The following is a 21589-nucleotide window of genomic DNA, read 5'->3' as shown; positions in this document are numbered from 1 at the left end:
TTTGCCAAACGAAAGGGAGTATTTCATTCATGTCAACACACATCTGAGGAAAAATGAAGTTGTGTCTTGCATGTTCACTGGCTGTACTTTTCAAAGTTATGACTTGCAATGTAGAAAGTTCAAGGGACTAGCAATTTTGAAATGCACCGAATATTGCCCAAGAACATTTTATTTTTGTAATAAATGCATCACGTTTTTATTTCATTTGTCTGCAATGTCTGGAAATGTGAAATAAATGTTGTAAATGTGTACTCAAATTCTAGTTGTGGTTGATTGCTTCAGGTTATTGAAGAGGCTTTTTAAAATAACATGTTAATTTGACATGCAATAGTTTTTAAAATATGACATGAAAAAATCTTGTACATCGGTTGCATCAAAAAAATTATGTCCATCAAACAAGAAAAAAATCATGTTGGACTTATGACAATCTTATATATCAGTGGCACATGTAAAAATTATGTTCATCAAAGCAAAATAAATCATGTTTGACTGATAAGAAACAATTTCTTCACATACACATGAAAAAATCATGTTAATTTAACAGAATACAATTTGCCACTTTTAACATGAATTAATTGGACTTCGTGGACATGATTTAATTGATGCAACCGATGTACAAGATTTTTTTATGTTAATTTAACAGCCCATTTTTTTCAGTGCAGTCTATGGACAAATACAACTTACCTGATGTGTTTAATCCTCTGACTCATGGTATTTTCTTCGGCAAGGAAAGCCCAATTAAGACCTGTTGCTGGTATGCTTGTACAATCTAGTGTGGCTGTGAATGAGCTAACGTCACTAGCGCGACTGATGGGGTTGTAGTCGTTGGAATTACGATCTTTCACAATGTTGTAATTCAATAGTTACGAAACAAACTGCAAATGTCTTTACATGAAAAATTGTGTTTAAAATTGACAAACATCATATGGGTAATTCAAGGCACAAGTCAACCGGAACCAGAAAATAATTTATTTTTCGCCATAGACTGCCGTTCAAAATTTTTTGAAAGATAGGTCCCATGGAGGCAAACGGAAGGGGCGGGACTTCACCACTCTATTAGGGGTTTGCACCGACGTCACGTTCTGGCCTTTAACTATGGTAACCCAGCACGCGCGGCCATATTGGCGATACTGAGTGAATGAAGTACAATGGAGTATTATGCACTTTGGATATCTTACGTGATTGTAGCCGTGTCTAAACAACAGAAAAGCTCATCAAAATGCGTCTAAGATGCAAAGGCATATAGGGCAGGACTTGGACCACAAGAAAAGGCGCGATATTTCGAGAAATTACGGATTATTGGCAGCGCAGATCCATATGAGTTGGGTGAGGGAGACGAAGTACCAAGTTCAACCACAAGCGCCCCCCTTCCTCTGATAACTTCTGGCATTATTGTCCCTTCTCCCTGGTTTTTTAATAACGTTTGGAAGTCGATACCTACACCAGATGTTTTTCTCAGTCTGACCTATTGGTACAACCTAAAACACGGCAATAATTAACCATTTTCCTTGACGATGTTAGGGATTTACTTCAGTGCCTAATGCTTTCTAATGAGGCGAGTATCTCCAATATGGCGATGTCCAGATCTGATGACACGCCGTGCAAACCCCTAATATTTTCATCAGCAGTAGCCTACTACAGGACGTCTCTCGCGTTTGCAACAGCTCGACGTAATGTAGGCTACTAAGCCAACAACATGGGCACAGGTTCCTTGTTAAATCATAGACTGTATGTCTATGTGTTAAATCCCAAGATGAAAATGCTCATTAACCAACTACTATATTCTTACTACATCAAATATTAACGTAACCTAACATATCTTAGTATCTTCCACTAGCTAGCTAGCTAGCATTAACGTCAGTGGTTTTTGCACGGTGATTTGCACGGCTACTTGCCACAACTGCTTGTCACCTTGTATGTATTCTAAAGTTTTGAATACACCCCTCCATAGCATAATTAAGTCCCTTTTGATAGCTTCTGGAGGAAAGTAAATCCTCTTATCGATTAAAACGTCCTCAAAGCCTGCTTTCATATACTGTCAGCTGCCATTGTCCACAATGTATTTTTAATCAAGTCTGGTTTGTTTGTCCGAGTTTTCACACGGTAACAATGGGGGGCGGGGCTTAGCGACAGGTCAATTGGTTTGTATTTCACTACATAGCATGGAAACAGCCCAATTTCTCTCTCTCTCTCTCTCTCTCTCTTTCTCTCCCCTACTATATGCTGCATATCTGTCTGTTACACTTATGCATACACACACATTTGCTCCAAGTCTCAAGCTTGTACAAAATTAATTATTGTAAAAAAGGGCACAATGACACTGCTACCAAGTGTGTTCAAAGCTTAACAGTGCCATGCGACTGCGAGACTTAAAAGGACAAGCGTAGCAGCAGTCGTGTCAGCGGTGACATGTTCAACAAACACCTCCGCTTCCAGCACCCCTATGGCATAGTGCCCCTCATTTCCCATGGTAACCGAAGCAGCCTTTCCCAAGGTAAGTAATGTCAGGCCATGTCAAAAAGATTGGACGTGGCAGACCCATAGCATGGAACGAAAACATGGAAAATATGAGTAACACGCACACACACAAAGACACACACACACACAGCCACGGATGTTACCAGCCAAATCAAAGCCAAAACCTAAAGTCACATTTTCTCCAAGTGATGTTTCCCTTCAGAGGATGAGAGAAAACCAAAAGTGTGTGTGTGAGAAAGAGAGGAAGAGAGAGAGAGAGAGAGAGATAGAAAGGACACGAGTTTATGTTAATGTGGGACATGTGGGTACCACACTCTTGTCCGTGCCTCCCGCCTTGTCTGCCCTCTCTCTGCCGTGCGTTGTCAGAGTCCTCTCTGGCCCACTCCACTCGGCCTGAGTGCTGACCCAACACCACGCATCCTCTGACACACAACGTCCACGGTCCACCCCCCGTGGCTTCCCACACCCCCTCGCCGGCACAGCGGCCTGCATCTCCCGCCTCTTCCTGGCCTGTCCACAAACTACTTCCCCTCAGCTCTCACAGGAGCTCTGGGAAACAGCCATAACCAACTGAAGCCCCTTCTTTGAAATGTCTCGTCGCCAATTTGAAGAAAGGGAAATGTGTGTGTGTGTGTGGGGGCTGATTTTAGTAGGGAATGGGTGGGGGTGATAACACACCATGGAGAGTTTTGAGTTATAGGTTATATAATTATGCATACATAAAACACTGATTATAATACACATGCATGGATATTTATAGTTGCTGTTAGCATGATGTATAATTAGCTGTATAAGTGACAATGCATTGAGGTGAACCTCATATAAAGAACTGTGAGACTTGCAATTCACATGTATGGCAATCTGTCTTTTTACAGCCATAAATGTATTCAGGATGCAAATAAATGTATGATATCCAAGGCAGTGTGCCACTATATGGTATTGTGAAAATCATGATTTTTATCATTCAGAAGCTTCAAGTGCACACCATTAATACACACACACAAACCCACACACACACACACACACACACACACATACAAGCACAGTCTTTATTGAGGTTTTCTCTCGAGGGAGAAAACTGCAGCAAAGGGCTTTTGGTTGCCAATGACATTAAACATCATAAAACTCACTGTGTGAAACTCACCACTACACTGCCCTTCGGAGACTGTCTGGCACATGCTAAGATGTGACCTCATAACTGCTGGAGCTACACCCTGGAACAGTAATATGGTGTGGTGTGTGTCTCAGTGTAAGTGTTTTGTGCATGTATTGTGTGTGTGTGTGTGTATGTGTGTGTGTGTGTGTGTATGTGTGTGTGTGTGTGTGTGTGTGTGTGTGTGTGTGTGTGTGTGCGTGTGTTGGTGCATGTGTGTGTATGTGTGAGTGTGTATGTGTGTGTGTGTGTGTATCAGTACAGCATGGTGAGGACTGTATATGATGTGTGTTTTGTATATTGTGTGTGCCGTTGCGAGTGAACCAAGAGCTTACAGCTGGACTGGGGCTGCTGTGGCCTCCTTGGCCCACTGTGTCCTACAGGACTAACTGGAGTGAGTGAGTGAGTGAGTGTGAGAGAGAGAGAGAGAGAGAGAGAAATAAAGAGAGTGAGGACTGGTCCAAAGGGAGATCCTTTAAACATGGCAGAGACAGGGGAGGGGGGGGGGGGTAGTGAGGAGTGAGAGGAAAAGAGGAGGAGCAACAAAAGGAGAGGAAGAAAGAGAGAGAAGAAGAGAGATAAATAGCCTACATTTGTCTTTAACGCTTCACATATGTGCTCTCCGTCTGCACAGTACATTCCAGACACACATGCACACACACACACACACACACACACACACACACATTCTCATATTCTCACACACACACACACTCATTCACTCACACACCCACACGTATATACACACACATGGGAAAAGAGACGACCGGTGGGTTAGAATAGGAAGAGGAAAGGGGGAGAAGAAAAAAAAGTGGAGAACAAGAAAAAGCAGAGGAGGATCACAGTAGAATACCAGAGAATGAAAACCCACCACAGCTGGTTAAGCTGCTAAGTGTGACCTGCCCCCTGGTGGTGATGGCGTGTACTGGCACTCAAACGCCATCAAGCTGGCCCACATGTCCCTCATCAGCCTCGGGGGTTAAAATAAACGTTAAGCGTTAAACAAACTCCAGAGCCCATACAGGCAATGCAGGAGATGTCAGACAAATGGTTTAGAAGGAGAGCTCGGCTCAGCTCTCGTCACAACTGCGGGGCAGGTGGAGAGAGCATAAACTGTTGAAAAAGAAGAACCTCACTGTTTACAAAAGCAGGGAAGTTAAGAAGTGAGTCAAGCCATCTGTTAAGGCTAAATGAGCAAAAATGTGAAAGGCAAAAAGGACATATGAAGAGGATCAATCCAGAACAGGACAAAAAATGGGACCGCTTAAGCCCTTAAAGGTGTACCGTCACACTGGTGTGACTGGAAAGTTGGAAAATGAACGTTCTAAAGAATATCTGGGTTCATTGAATTCAACATAGAATTTTAGAACTTTGAATTGTTGCGGAACGGAATCAAAAACCCATACCTTTGAGGGTTAAGCCCTGTTTAGTAGTTGTTTGATGAGTTGGGCACATGACCACACACACACTGAGAGGACTAGCAGGTTATACTACAGTCTCTTTCCAAGTATTTTCACAAGGTTGGTTTTCATGAAGCTATCAATTTGTTGGATGCAGGGCAAAGGATAACTATTCCCTGCCTCTGGCTGCCTTCCCACTCGTGTCTATGAGGCACACCTGGTTGGGTGGGTGCTGAGATTGTGCCGAGGCCAATCATGCGGTGGAGAGTAGGGGTGCCGCGGCTGTTCTGAGATCAGTGGATAAAGGACATGTAGCAGACCTCTTGCGGTGTCTTAAGATCAACGGTGACATGTGTGCCTGCCTGGCTTGCTCTTTCCTCCCCTCTCGCTCTTCTGTTTCTCTGAGTGCTGCTGATGTGGATCTGCTGAGTAGAGCCTCAGCTGTTATGAAACCCTCCCCTCGGCCAGAACTCCCCCTCATCTCCCCTGACAACCCCAACCCCCCTCCCCCACACACCCCCTCCTGAAACTCCACCCCCCACCCACCCCCCCAACAACCCCCAAACTCAAATGTTTCCAGATGTGCTGGGACTAGAGGAGAAGATGATGTCATCACGACCAGAGGTTCTGGAGCCAGAGCCTTCTTGCTTTGGTTCTCTCTCTCTCTCTCTCTCTCTCTCTCTCTCTCTCATTCTCAGAGTCGTACTTGTTTATTTCACTCCACATGACTTTACCGTCAGATGAGGACAAATGGAGTGAAGAAGATGGCGGGTAGATGAGAACTGAGAACTGAGAGGGGAAAAAAAGGAGCCGATGAGAAGGGTCGAGGGTTTGCCTGGAGGGTTGGGAGTTCCTGGGGTTTTCTTTCCCCGTTGATGAGGAACTGTGTGTAGAATGTTCAAGTGTGTGTCTGTGTGTGAATGTATCTATATGTGTGTGTGAGGGTTGTTGGGGTGGGGGGGTCTAGAGAGAGAAACTGAGTGTGAAAACATGCACGAGTAGGCATGAGACAGGCTAACTCTACGAAACACCAGGAACTGTCTGGACCAGAGACACCACTGCATCCCTGCTCCTCCCTGCCCCACATCCCCCCAGTCCTGCCCCTGCCCCCCATCCCCCCAGTCCTGCCCCTGCCCCCCATCCCCCCAGTCCTGCCTCTCCACCATCCACCATGAAGTGCTATTGGTGCAGCCATGCAATGCAGTGTCCCCCTCTCATATCTATCTGACTGATGAGACTGCAGCAGAGCAGCTGTGAAAGGAAACCACCTCTAGGCATCGGGCCAAGTTTCTGCATTAAGAAATGGAGATGGATATGATACTTCTCTTTGGATGAGATGTCTGGTGTTTTTATGATTAAACTACATGGTTAAACATGTTACACATCCTATGTTACACATACTACACATACACATATGTAATAGTACAGTAAAATGCATTGCCAACCATTTGGTTAATCCAATATGTATAGGTATTAACTGGGAAATGATATTGAATGAATGTGACACTATTTAGTACATATGTGCTGAGTAGTTATACACACACACACACACACACACTGTTACGCAGGGCTTGTATCGCTCTCTCTCCCTTGTTTATGTTTCTCCTATAGGCGGAGTTTTGGTGTTTGCGCTGTGGACGCGGATGATGCGTAATGGCTGGCACCACCCTCCAGTACTTATACCGCCCCTATCCCAAGATGTCGGTCTCTCTCTCTCGGCTTGGCCTTCTTGCGGACGACATACTGGGCACGCTACTTTAGTTTGAAACGTTAAACGTTATTGTTTAGCTTTAGTTCTTTAAATGTAAATATATTTCTATATACTGTACGTTTATTCATGGCGATTAGTTTAGGTTTCCAGCACGTTCTTAGGGTATAGTTAGAGTAGTTATGAAGTGGCACGGAAGGCTCACTTTTTATTTTGTGTTCGCTCGGTCGGGAGTCAGGCAAGCTTCCTCCGAACAAGACAGTAAGCGTGAGGTCTTTCTTTTAATGTTTTTCCTTTGGTCTTTGTAATCGTCATGTTTTTGTTTGGTAATTCGTTTTAAATTGTTCCTTTGCATTAAATTGTTACATTTTTCCCCGCACAACCGGACTCTGGTGAATTCGTTTATGTTATGCTGTCCCTACTTTGATATGGACTCGTAACACACACACACACACACACACACACACACCAGCAAAGTCTCTTTCTTGACCCCACCCTCCAGCCCCAGGCCACCAATCACACCTGGACGTTCACAGTGTAAGATGTCCAGATGTGCGAGTGGTAGGTCAACAGCAAATAGGTCATTTATTGCACAGCTTGAGGCAGGGCGGGCAGGGGGTTAGTGTTTGGTTGGTTGCTAGGGCAATTGGTGTGTAAATAAAATCAGCAGAAAGAAAGGATACACCTCAGGCAGACGACACACACACACACACACAGACAGACACACACACACACACAGCAGGCTGTCAGAGCAGCAGTAAAACACAAATGACTCAAAAACCCTGTGCAACACCCACACAATCTCTCTCTCTCTCTCTCTCTCACACACACACACACACACACACACAAACACACACACACACACACACACAATTTATACTATTGAGCTTTCTGTCACTAAATCAGGAATAACGAATTACCATAACGGATACGTAATCATCCCACCTCTTGTAACTTTCAGCTCAAGTGCTTAACACCATGTCTTATTCTCTACACCCGACTATCATATGCATTTGTCATGTATACAGACCTTACTGTCATGTACTGACCCTAGGCAGATGGGTCAGGCCCTTGAGTCGTGGATCTGCTCGAGGTTTCTTCCTATATATATCTCCAATTCTAGGGAGTTTTTCCTCGCCCCTGTTACCCATGGGCCTCTCTCTTGCTTTCCTTTTCTTCCTTTCTTTCCTTCTTTCTCTGATTGCCTACATTCTGTAAAGCGCCATGATACATGTGTTATGTTTTGGCGCTCTATAAGCACAATAAATTGAAATTGAAATTGAAATTATACACACACTTGGGCAAATCATGTACATGTTCTCCTCACTGACCACTAGGGGAAATTCTTCACTTAAGCAACGTTGACAGTTGAAAGTTCTGACTGTGGGCAAATGGTCTGACCTTTCGTTCACTCTGCTAGTGGCCTGTTCATCATCATCCAGGTCTCAGTTTGAATTCTCCTGTCTGCCCAAAGCATGCTACACCAACAAAGGTATTAGGCTTGCTTGTCGAGTGGATAATGCTATGATTCAACAAATCCACCATGATTCATGTTGATGTTCAACCAAAGCCAACTGAGTCATCTAATTAGCTCTGCCCATTCCATCGAATCTGAAATATCTGAAGTAAGATCCAACCACGAAGTGAAGAGAGAAGGAGAGCAGGCAATCATAAGGCATGGGGCTCTAAAAGAAGGAGAGCAGGCAATCATAAGGCATGGGGCTCTAAAAGAAGTCAATATACACTGTTCTGTCTCACACTGGCTCACTCTTCTGGGATGGTCCCGCACACACGGCAGGGGATTGGACTGTAGGCAATAATGTTTAAAGCACTTCCTGTAAATGACATGTTGACATCTTTTTAACGGCCTCTGGAGTGTTTACTGTTCACTGTTTATTATAATTTTTCAAAAATAACTAGTACTTGATGAGCTGCAGAGTGGAAATAAATCAGTTTAATACAGATTACTACAGAAGCCTTGATAAGGGCATACTCAATTTTTGGTAACACTTTACAACAAGGGTACATGAATTTTCATGAATTCATACATGAATAATTTATGATTTATGCATTACTTCATTCCTTAATATCTCATTAATCATCATGAATTTATATGAGTTCAAAGTCTCTCATTCGTGACCTCATGCATGATCAACACATCAACTAAAGCATTAGGTATGGTGGGTACATTGTTATGAATTATGACTTACTGAACATTCATTCATTCTTTTTCAATTCATGATAATTCATGTAGCCTACCCTTACCGTAAAGTGTTACCCATTTTTTTGGTGAAGAAATGAATGCTTATATAATCCTTATCCACCGAGTTGCTGATCTACAAGATCGCCCACGACTTCGGACTGTTATGCTTCCAGTGATCTCCAGAACAAGGCCTAACGTTAACGTTATCTCCAGACTGCCAGTGAGTTCACCGGGTTGGTCATGTAACTGGCGTTGATAGGCCTGTATGGGAGCATGTGATTCCTCCGTTGAATAATAATTATGATGAAAGTTTGTCTGTTTTTGTTTCCTTTTTTTTGTATGTTTATTTTGCTGCGTGGGTGGATATGATTATATTTTGTCCTTGGGTTGGTTTTGTTTAATTTATCGTTTGGTTGTATTTCATGAGCTGTGTATGTCATGTGACCTTGAATAAACTTATGACCTGGAAGCGTTAGGGTCAGGACTTCTGAAATTAGTTTGTGTGCACTGCGTTTGCAACGCTCCAGAGATTCTACCGCTGGTACAAGGCGTACACGGTAATTGCCTGAATTTATTGTATTTTCTTTATACATTTTTGTATGTCTTCTTGCTTAATATTAATGCATGGTATGTGTTTTGTTGTTGTCTGCCAGTTTTCACGGTGCTCATGACGAGCAAAGAAAATAAAGAGTCATGACATCAGTATGAAGCGTGGACCAAGTTTTATTGACACCAGCAGTAGCTACAGGTCAGTTGTAAAGAACTTTGTTGGCGTTGCATCGGATGCTGTCCGGCATCTAATGTCTTTTTAAGTCTATGGGCTCTATCTTCTGTCCCGGCGCAATTGACTTTGTATACTCGCGCGTTTGTCTTTCCTATTTTGCAGTCAGCGCATATTGGAATTTCCCTCCACAGGTACATGCCTGTAAATTAGGGAATTCGATTGCGCCCATGGGGGCGGTTCAGCGAAAAGACGGGGTGTGTTCCGGCGCAAACGTTCACTGTTGATATTTTGCAATTTCAGAAAACAATTCCGCCACAGACCAGGAACTCCCTGGTCTAAAGTCTGTGGCGAAAATGCAGATGCTATTTTAAGGGCGCATGCATGACCACAGGCCTGCATGAATGAATGCGTTGCACACCAATCTACAGACACCCCCATGCACAGACGGAAACATTCAAAGCCTTGATAATATTTGTCCATTTCCCGGTTTTGTTCGTGCATTGGTGACCTAAATATTTAGTAGCCTATAAAGTACAACATCTACATGCAATATCTTTACAACAACGCCTAATTACGACCTATTAATCTGGACAACTTTATAGGCTACAGCCCTATAAAGGCTAAAGTTACTTTTAGTTTTGTTCCAATTTACCGTTGTGTAAGGTTTTAAGCACCATAATTTTGCCTACCTTGTTGTAGCCCATCTGAAATAACTCCAAGCTTTGCTATGTTCCCTCCATCCTTTCGTTATTTTCAAAAAACGTTTTATATCCATGATGGCCTTGAAGTCTTGAGTTAGTGAATTAGCTGTTAACCAGCAACAGATAGTACAAGAAAGCAGCAAGTATGGTTACAATTTCTGTACAATTTCTGTAGTTGCTGCATCCATTCATTGTTATTCTCTCTCCTGCTCAAATAAATGTTGTGCGTGAATTAAGTTGATGATAATGTGTTTACAAACTCTGCTTTACAGAAAATATTGTAAATAGTCTACTGTCACGCAGTTAATGGGATACTGTGCAGAGTTGAAAGTTAGGTCAACTTAAACGAAGCCCTTGCTTGGCCGCCTGTGCTGCGCAACGCACACTTCTCACACTCCTCTCATCTATACAATGTAGTTCCCATTTCTGTAAACCATACATAATTTCAAAGAAAAATATTACCACTCGAGGGAAATCAGTGTGGTGTCCATGTGAAAAAATAGGCATAAATCTAGCGTACACATTTTCACGAATCACTGATGTGTTGATGACATAAATTAGGAAATGTTAGAGGACTTAAGGAGACGTGAGATGGGGGGCCCTATTTTAATGGTCTGAAACGGAAGTGTCTTCGTGCAAAACGCAAGTGACTTTGTGGGCGGATCTTGGGCGCTGATGCTATTTTACCGGCGGGATATTGACTGTTGCGCCCAACGCAAATCTAAAATGGGGTGGTCTGAAGTAGCTACATTAATCATGGGTGTGGTTTGGGCGTAACGTGCAATAAACCAATCAGAGCGTCATCTCACATTCCCTTTAACAACAGGCACGCTTGTTCCATAGCTGATTGCTATTATGGTGGCGTATTTGCCAGGCGCAGCCAGGAGCATTCACAGCGCTATAATCACTGTTCAGTTGAGAACAGTTAGCTATTGATTTTTCATCTTGACAAAATGTAATACAGAATTGTCACAAAGACATACTTTCCGATGTTTTGGGATCATTCTCACTGAATCACGAGGTTATGAATGCATGGTGATATATTTGCAATGTACAATGTAATCTAACATTACCTCTCTATAGACAATGCATATCTTCCGTCAGTTAATCTCTTCTCTCCCGTGCTGCCGCTGGGGCATTTGGGTTAAATGGCATCGGCATGCAGTTCAACATCACGTCTCCTTAAGTCCTCTAACATTTCCTAATTTATGTCATCAACACATCAGTGATTCGTGAAAATGTGTACGCTAGATTTATGCCAATTTTTTCACATGGACACCACACTGATTTCCCTCGAGTGGTAATATTTTTCTTTAAATTTATGTATGGTTTACAGAAATGGGAACTACATTGTATAGATGAGAGGAGTTAAGTGTGCGTTGCGCAGCACAGGCGGCCAAGCAAGGGCTTCGTTTAAGTTGACCTAACTTTCAACTCTGCACAGTATCCCATTAACTGCGTGACAGTAGACTATTTACAATATTTTCTGTAAAGCAGAGTTTGTAAACACGTTATCATCAACTTAATTCACGCACAACATTTATTTGAGCAGGATAGAGAATAACAATGAATGGATGCAGCAACTACAGAAATTGTACAGAAATTGTAACCATACTTGCTGCTTTCTTGTACTATCTGTTGCTGGTTAACAGCACATGAAAAGCTGATTTAAGCTAATTCACTAACTCAAGACTTCAAGGCCATCATGGATATAAAACGTTTTTTGAAAATAACGAAAGGATGGAGGGAACATAGCAAAGCTTGGAGTTATTTCAGATGGGCTACAACAAGGTAGGCAAAATTATGGTGCTTAAAACCTTACACAACGGTAAATTGGAACAAAACTAAAAGTAACTTTAGCCTTTATAGGGCTGTAGCCTATAAAGTTGTCCAGATTAATAGGTCGTAATTAGGCGTTGTTGTAAAGATATTGCATGTAGATGTTGTACTTTATAGGCTACTAAATATTTAGGTCACCAATGCACGAACAAAACCGGGAAATGGACAAATATTATCAAGGCTTTGAATGTTTCCGTCTGTGCACGGGGGTGTCTGTAGATTGGTGTGCAACGCATTCATTCATGCAGGCCTGTGGTCATGCATGCGCCCTTAAAATAGCATCTGCATTTTCGCCACAGACTTTAGACCAGGGAGTTCCTGGTCTGTGGCGGAATTGTTTTCTGAAACTGCAAAATATCAACAGTGAACGTTTGCGCCGGAACACGCCCCGTCTTTTCGCTGAACCGCCCCCGTGGGCGCAATCGAATTCCCTAATTTACAGGCATGTACCTGTGGAGGGAAAATTCCAATATGCGCTGACTGCAAAATAGGAAAGACAAATGCGTGAGTATACAAAGTCAATTGCGCCGGGACGGAAGATAGAGCCCAGGGCCCTATGTGTCAATGTGACAATGTGGACATGTGACAATGTCTTATGTGGAGCGCTTTGGGTTGCACTCTGTGCATGTTAGATAGATAGATAGATAAATACTTTATTGATCCCCAAGGGGAAATTCAGGATGCCCTATACAAATAAAACTGACTTGACTTGACTTGACTTGACTTAACTTGACTTGACTTACAGGGAAAAAAGCAGGCAGTGTGCAGCAAGTATGTAGAGGAGGCTTACTGTAGCAAGCAGTGTGCAGTATGTATGTGAGGTGATGACAGTGATGATGTAAGTGTGTGTGTTTTTTGTGTGTGTGTTGGGGATGGGGGTGGGGTTGGGGGAAGGGGGGGCAGAAAGGCTAGGCAATCAAGGACATGGGTAGATAGATGGAGGAGAAATCAAAAATAATAAATAAAAAGTTCTATGGAGATGTGCAAAAGTTGGAGAAAGTCAGTGTGTGTGTGTGTGTGTGTGTGTGTGTGTGTGTGTGTGTGTGTGTGTGTGTGTGTGTGTGTGTGTGTGTGTGTGTGTGTGTGTGTGTGTGTGTGTGTGTGTGTGTGTGTGTGTGTGTGTGTGTGTGTGTGTTTTGACGTTTGATGAAATAAGAAAATAAATAAAAGGTATATGACAGACTCCATATCAGGAATAATAGCTGGCATTAGTTCCTGCACTTATTGTATCTGTTGCTGCTTTGTTTTAGGTGTTCCTTCTGCCGTTGTTGACAATTTAGAGGACCTAGATATGTCAACACATAAAAACGTCCAGGAACATCCTCATTAATGAGTTACAGCGCCTTTAAGGATTAGCTTGGTGCAGCATGTACTCACACACATATATCTGGTTTATCTGTGTTAAATCCTTTTTCAACACATAGTGCATGAGTCCAAAACACACCACAATTTATGCTTAAAAACACTAAAGACATGATCAGCAGTAGCATTTTGACAGCAACCAACTTGCCAAGAACATGGAGTTCTGCACTGACACAGTTTATATCCTGGGCACATGAGCAAGACTACGACTAACATTTGCCTAAATCGTTCCATTTAGCTTAATTCAATTACTTTTGAGGTAGATGGCAATTTCTACAACAACTTTACCAATGGAGCTTTTATTTATACCAGTCTATCTATATTTCTGTCTGGGTCTGCTGTTATGCTTTAACAGGTAAACAGAGCTAAATCTGATTAGCCAGCCACAGTTACCCAGTCTATGGAGGGCAGTAGGCCACCCACTCTCTGGCTCTGGTCCCAACTCCCTCCCTCTCCTTGACTTTCATAAACAAGTCCATAAGCGCACAGCAGACATTAGGAGTCTGAGCTGGGTGGGAATTTGTGTGTTTGAGAGAGAGAGAGAGACATAGAGAGAAAGAGGGGAGAAAGGGATGAGGGGTAGAAAAAGGTGAAGCTGACATTCTGTGTGTGTGTCTTGCAGTTTGTGTATGTGTGTGTGACAGAGAGAGATGGAGGAAGAGTGTGTGTGTGTGTGTGTGTGTGTGTGTGTGTGTGTGTGTGAGTCATACCATGCCAGATTGTCCTACTGAGGTGACTGCAGCTGGATGTGGAATTCTTCATCCGTGTATGGTGCTGGTGAACCTCAGGAAGGGCACGGGAGTTGCTCGTCTCTGCACTCACTCGGCACTCACTGCATAAGGCCACAGACCATTTTCACTAAATAACCCACATACAAAATCACTTCAGAAAATTACACTGAAACTACAACTCGGCCCTGGACTAGGTCTTTTTCATTTTATATACCTGTTATATGCTTGTTATAAGTCTGAGCCTATTTGCCTGTTAGCCATATACAAATTACTGATACATTACTGAAATTTATACACTCTAATGTGTCACCAAAATGAAAAACAAAAAGAATTTATGAACCTGACATCATCCAGTGTTATGGTTACTGTAGTTAATATATTGCAAACTATTGCATATTTGACTAAATGTAAATAATCAACTGAGGATGTTTTATGGGAAATCTATTGAGATTTTTACCATATTCATCTGCAGGGGAGGAGTGGCAATCGGTACGGTCGGGAGTTTTCCCGGTCTGCCGGCCGATGTACGGGCCGACCCATAGAGCTTTTATCGCGGCCGTGCGTCGTAGCCTACATGAGAAATGCATTTCCGCTAAAAAATCTCCGAGATCTACAGATCAGAGTTCTAAGAAGTCCAACCAATATTTATACCACTCGCTCACTATGTCATTCATGGTTACCCTGCACACTAATCTCTCCCATGCTGATTTTTGTGTAGGCCTTAATTTTTTATCTTAATTATTTTTTGTCTTATTCAGGCGTTACAGAACTTTCATGGTCACAAATAAAATAAAAAAGACAATTTAATTTGTTTGTTTGTTATTAAATTAACGCAGGCCTAGGCTAGAATGGAGCAAAGCTGAGAATGAGGAATGTTTCTGGTTTATCCATTGAACCGATTGCAGGTCAAGTCTATTTACAGAAATGTAGGGGGATAAATGAGCGGCCCGGCCCTCGTCTAATGGCATGACCCTACAAGCGATCAAGTTCGAGGAAAACTACAGGATTTTTGAAAGGTCGATGGATTTGCGTGGTTGCTTGCTGTTTTACACATGGATGGAAGGCAGAGAGAAAGGTTAGCGGAGCTAAAGCATTGACGTTATTGCTAGGCAGAAACTAGCACAAGCTAGTCTTATGTTGATATGTAGCCTAGGTCTAGCCTATGACTAATTAATGGGCCACTCAGGTTGATAAATGGTTTGTGGAACTCGTTGGAACTGTCTGCCTATATAGGCCTACTTTAATCGTTCTCTACAAACCTATTCAATGTGCCTGGTTTTTCCATTATTTAATTACCTGTGTTATTAGGTTGACATTGTCTGTAGGCTAGGCCTTTTTTTTTAAATTTACAGGCAACTATTGGAGTGCTATGATACCCAGATATGTCCTTGCATGATGCTTGAAATTTCCATCCACCCACAAAGCTGTTTTTATACTGCACTTAAATATCGGGTTCCTTACACATTTATTGAGTGCCTGGTTTGTGGTTGATTGGCTTGTTGTATTGCATTAGCACTATCCATAGTTCCTTTCTCCAAATGTAGCCTATACGTAGCCTATTAGTATTTTAAATTGACATATATTTTGTTTGTGCTATTGATGTGTGTGCGTGTTTGGGGGGTGGGTGGGGTGTTGGGAGGGGGGCCGGTGCCGTCAGAATTTTCCCGGTGGATTTTAGTGCCCCACTCCGTCCCTGTTCATCTGTAGGCCTAATGTATCCCTGCATAAGCATTTAATAGAAATATTTTTTTGTGTTTCATCAATTGCTGTTGTCATGTAGGGTAGTGATTGGGGGCAACCGTGCTGTATATTTGTCATGTAAAACAGATGTAGCTTACAGAGCACACAATAATAGCTCTGGTGATGAAACACAAAAAAGCAACTACAAAAAAGCAAATCAGCATTAATGTACTTGGTGAACATCTCCGAACATGGCCAGATATCACTATGAGACTTCCCTTGAATGGTACCGATGGAACAAAATGAGGGGCCCTGGCTAAAGGGCTAAATCATATAAATGCTTTCATGCTTTGGTCTCCACCACCTCTGCCAATCTTTTACTTGGTTACCTCTGCAATGAGACAGGAGGTATGGGTGCACAAATGTAGTAATATACTGCCCCACCATCTGCTTGGGGTGAGGCTGGCTTGGGTCCACAACACATTTATAGTATGTAACCACTCTGGAGTCAATAAGACCAAATCAGTGTAGGATGACTAAGTGTGTCCACTTCAGCTCAGCTATCTGCACTTGGTTAAAGTGACTTTACATGGAAGGCATGGAGAGTTAACTGAAGCCAGTTACTTACGCATCAAATATAATTCATCATGACTAATTGTATTACATCTTGGCTGCTCAGGACCAGAGAGAACACTCTGTTCTGGGCTTGTCGTAAAAGCATGGCATTCTCTATGCTAATATTGTGATCTGCAGCCTCCCATACAATTGTTGTGTGACAAAGCTTTGAGTGACCTCGGCCCCACTAGCTCTACACTACAGGTCAGTTTACAGCCCGTAGAAGTTCATGTTAATCATTGAACCCAACATAATGGCAACAAGAGGTTTCTGAAAATGGATACATTACCCATACAGCAACTATGCAAAGAGAACAGACCTGTTTATGGGTCCCATCTAGGGACCACAAGGAGTGCTTCTTCCAGTGACTACCCATCATCACACGGGTATGCTCCCATAGCTCTATCAAACAGGTCTCACATACGTATACTCTGCATACACATCTAATCCCAAATGTAAGGTTATGTGATACTCATGACATGCACTTACGATGACACTCAAAACAATGTGCTATTCAGCTGCTTATTATTGCAGGCTTACTGTTTGATCCCAAAGGTGCTCTTCCAAGCTCACATACTGAGTAATTCTGGTGTCATAGTTTTGTCCCACTCTCATTTTTGACTCTATTTATTCCTCAGCTGAAAGTTAAACTGGCTGGATCTTTTGACATCAAATAGACATACCAGTACAGTGTAATTACTAGCAGTTGCATAATAACATTACAACACAATGGTGCCACTCAGTACCACACAACTCACATACTCCTCCCCCTCGACACACACACAACCAACTTCACATCCCACTACCAATTAAATACCACATCAGTTCTCGAAAATATGGTCATATACCATTGATAATCACAGAGTGAACAAACTGATGCCAAGCCTGATGTAGGCTATGCGTGGGAGAAGTAGGGAGTGAGAGAGCAAGAAAAACTGTGAATAGAGAGAGAGAGCGAGAGATAATATGAGGCAGAGGAGGAAGAGTGCCCACAACTTTCACAGCAGGAGAGGAAATTAGTTGCTCCAAACGGTAAAATGATTTTAAGACTTAGATTTCTGCCATAGTTCAGTGAGGCTCCTCCAAGGACAACGCCAACAAATTCCTCCCTGGTGGCTCATCTGTCTCCAGCTCTTTTGATGGGCTTCTTGCAGAAGTGCACTGAACCATATTTTTAGATGAGACAACCAAGGGGCAAGGCTATATGTGCAATCTGAAACGAATCATTTTGGTCTGAGAGTCCAAACGCTTCGGCCAATATCAATAGAACATAGATGCTTTTCCAAAAAGTGTAATCGTACCCTGTCACGGCCCGACCCGTATGACAGCAACTTAGAAAGGGGAAGCAGAGAACGATTCTAAAAAGATCCATTTCAACTGACACAAACTTAAAAAGGCAAGCGAATTGTGTCTGGGAATATGGAGGCATATCGTGTTGGAAGGGGACGCAAGAATGTCAGCATGTCAAAAGTAGCGGAGGGTGTAAGATCAGTCTGTGGAAAGGGAGAAAGGAAAATCCATTACAGCCCTACCTGGTGCAGACAATGAAGTAATCTCGCTAGCCCCTATACAGTCAATGCTTTGGACTTATACTGAAAGGGACCATACTGAAATCTAATGAAATGACAGCAGCAATGTGTAATGTTACGCACAAATCATCACAATTCTAATAGTTTAAACAAAGTTTGTTGTATCTCAGTGATGTGGAATATAAATTTGGAAAATGGACAGAAACATTCCACCTCAATATAGAACCTTGCTGCTAGATAAGACATTCTTTATTTGTTTGATCATTTTTGTATTTCATTCTATTTTGATTGCACATGACCTCTGCAGGTCATTGAAAAAGGCCATTATATAGGAAATGGACCTGGAGGAGCTGTGGTTGACTGGGAGCACACAGCCTTTGACCTAGCTTTGTTGCTGCTGTTTTTCTTTCTTGTGCTCCTTGCTATTTTCAGTTTGACTTTTTTTACTTTGTGTATATGCTAAAACAGCAGTATAGAGCTACTTTTTTGGAAATTTAATTGGACCTCATCCTTTTCGCAACCTAACAAGAAAGAGTCAAAGACTCCTCAGTCCTCACCAGTAGTGACTCACAAATGGAATGAAACTTAGGATAATGGTCGCGTCAATACACTGACATTGATGAGCGTTACACTCTGAAAGTTGAACCACTGTCAGTGCTCAGCCACGCTCAACATCACTGCTGTTCTGCTTGGGAACCATGGCAAACAATATGAAATCGATCACTTTGACTGCTGCCGCCGCTAGTTTTCTTGCCTGGATGGGACACGTTGCTCATGATGATCCGTTTATTTTGTTTGAGAAGGTTTATTGTGCACATGCCACGGGTCCTCCACTATTCCTTACAATTTCCATTTAGTTACTAGGATAGTAAACAGCACGGGAAAGCAGCCAATAGCATAAGAAACCACATGTTTGTGTGCTGGGATGGGATTTAAGGGGATTTTTCATTGAAATGTCAGACCTGTAGAAGGAGATCATGGTCAAGTGAGCTGATTTAGCCCTCAGCTGTTTGCTCTTTGTGTGTGTGTGTGTGTGTGTGTGTGTACAGTATGTGTGTGTGTGCAAATGGCTGTGCAGTTCCTACCAGACTCCCACTTTTCCGCCTTCGGAACTCGGGCAAATTCTTCGAGCCTCCAGGTCCTTTTACAGCCTCTGGATCACGGTTTTAGAGTGTCTGCAGAACCAATCACATTCCTGTGTGTGCTATTCATAACCAATCATATCATGCAGACAGCTGAACCAACCCCATTCTTCTGTGCAGACTGGTATGACTGCTGTCTCTTGAGATGACATCTGAGAGTATGTGGGTGTGCATGTAAATATGTCTGTGTGTGTGTGTGTGTGTGTGTGTGCACAGATCCAGTCCATTACTTCATTCAAGCAATGTTTCTATAGTAGAGGGAGAGCAGCTTCACAGAAGAGAACTTCTAACGGCAAATTTGAGAAAAGGTTCAGTGTTTCCTCTAGGATTTTTTTAAGCAGTGGGGGCAGGCCAGGAACTGACAACTGACACTTCGCTGCAACACAAACAATTATATGTATTCACCTCTATTCACACACAATGAGGCATTATTTTCAGTTGTGATTGAGCTGTATATTTGGAGAATCTACAACAGGTCTGCATAATGAATTTTGAAAGGCAACTGCGACTATTGTGCGTCTGCCCCATTTCTGATACCGTGGGGGAAGAAAATTAAACAGTGGGGGGTCGCCACTACCAAATCAACATAGAGGAAACACTGAGGAGGTTGGTAAACCACCCTTCTTACCTAATTTGAGGGTGCTGATTCTGAATATTTTGTTTACCAAGCTTAATTCTGAGTTCTAAGCCGCATAATCAGCATTTTAACATAAAATAGTGATTATTTTTGCTTATTTTACCCTAAATTGGGTGGATTTCTAAAGTAATCACTAAAACCAAATAAAAGTGTTCTCTAAATACATGTTTGAGCATTAAAGAAGCCATACTATAGTTTATTAACGTATTTAATGGGAACATGATTACAGTTAACACGTAATAAACTCGGAAATTCTAATCAAAACTCAACCATCTTTTTATTGCTAACATAGTGAGTCACTTGTGGTGTGCATTTCATCACAATAACAAATTGCACAGATAACCTTCAACTCAGAATATATCCTACAGTACATATGAACGTAGATAGCGGGAATAAGCCTAATGCAGAACTGCATCTACCGCCAGCAACAACCTTGCTAGCCTCTATACTAGAGCTTGATAATGTGCTCTTCTAATATGCCATTGAGCAGCATCACTTGTTGGTGGTAGAGCCTGCGATCCTCGACATCTAGAAAACAGAGTGGCTTTAGCATAGTGTTATCACGATACCAAAATTATGACTTCGATACAATACCTTCCATAAATATCTTGATACTCGATACTGAAACAATATCCAAATCCTAAAATATCTGGAAAAGAAAGGACGCAGGCCTTCTCCAAGTGTATTGAGTCATTTGTGTTGAATTTGGTGCACTTCGATTCTAAAAAGATCCATTTCAACTGACACAAACTTAAAAAGGCAAGCGAATTGTGTCTGGGAATATGGAGGCATATCGTGTTGGAAGGGGACGCAAGAATGTCAGCATGTCAAAAGTAGCGGAGGGTGTAAGATCAGTCTGTGGAAAGGGAGAAAGGAAAATCCATTACAGCCCTACCTGGTGCAGACAATGAAGTAATCTCGCTAGCCCCTATACAGTCAATGCTTTGGACTTATACTGAAAGGGACCATACTGAAATCTAATGAAATGACAGCAGCAATGTGTAATGTTACGCACAGATCATCACAATTCTAATAGTTTAAACAAAGTTTGTTGTATCTCAGTGATGTGGAATATAAATTTGGAAAATGGACAGAAACATTCCACCTCAATATAGAACCTTGCTGCTAGATAAGACATTCTTTATTTGTTTGATCATTTTTGTATTTCATTCTATTTTGATTGCACATGACCTCTGCAGGTCATTGAAAAAGGCCATTATATAGGAAATGGACCTGGAGGAGCTGTGGTTGACTGGGAGCACACAGCCTTTGACCTAGCTTTGTTGCTGCTGTTTTTCTTTCTTGTGCTCCTTGCTATTTTCAGTTTGACTTTTTTTACTTTGTGTATATGCTAAAACAGCAGTATTGACTTCTGGTCAATTCTGGGTAGGGCTGTCACTTTACGTTCGAAAATCGATTGCACAATCGATTGGACCAAACAACACAAGTTTCGAAAACTAAAATAGGGAATCGATTTTAACCAAATATGAACACTATTAATTTTAAACGAATTAAACAAAATTCACAAACAAGAATATAAGAATATAAAAGAATTCCGAAGTGCAGTAAGCATTGCGAAAGCTAAAAAGAAAATTCCCACCAATTTTACGCACCGGAAACAGCTGTTTCAATCAGCTGCTGTGCTGCTCGGGTTTTGCCAAAAATGGAGGACAACGCGATCAACCTG

At 42.2% G+C, this 21589-nt stretch overlaps 1 long non-coding RNA gene across 1 annotated transcript in view; it reads left to right on the top strand.

The window, feature by feature from the left end:
* The window catches only part of LOC143122557 (uncharacterized), a 2055-nt gene extending 1804 nt beyond the window's left edge, over positions 1–251 (top strand). The window contains exon 3 of the long non-coding RNA XR_012986720.1: positions 1–251. This exon is cut by the window's left edge and continues 236 nt beyond it. This is a non-coding gene — a long non-coding RNA (uncharacterized LOC143122557).
* The last annotated feature ends 21338 nt before the right edge of the window (positions 252–21589 follow it).

This window comes from Alosa pseudoharengus, unplaced genomic scaffold (assembly GCF_046254945.1).
Source record: "Alosa pseudoharengus isolate Yale_2024_CS ecotype anadromous, Long Island Sound unplaced genomic scaffold, YU_APseudo_1.1 YU_APseudo_1.1_scf_14, whole genome shotgun sequence".
In the NCBI taxonomy this organism is placed as follows: domain Eukaryota; kingdom Metazoa; phylum Chordata; class Actinopteri; order Clupeiformes; family Clupeidae; genus Alosa; species Alosa pseudoharengus.
The sequence above is the reverse complement of the archived record's forward strand: the minus strand, read 5'-3'. Positions and strand labels throughout refer to the sequence as shown.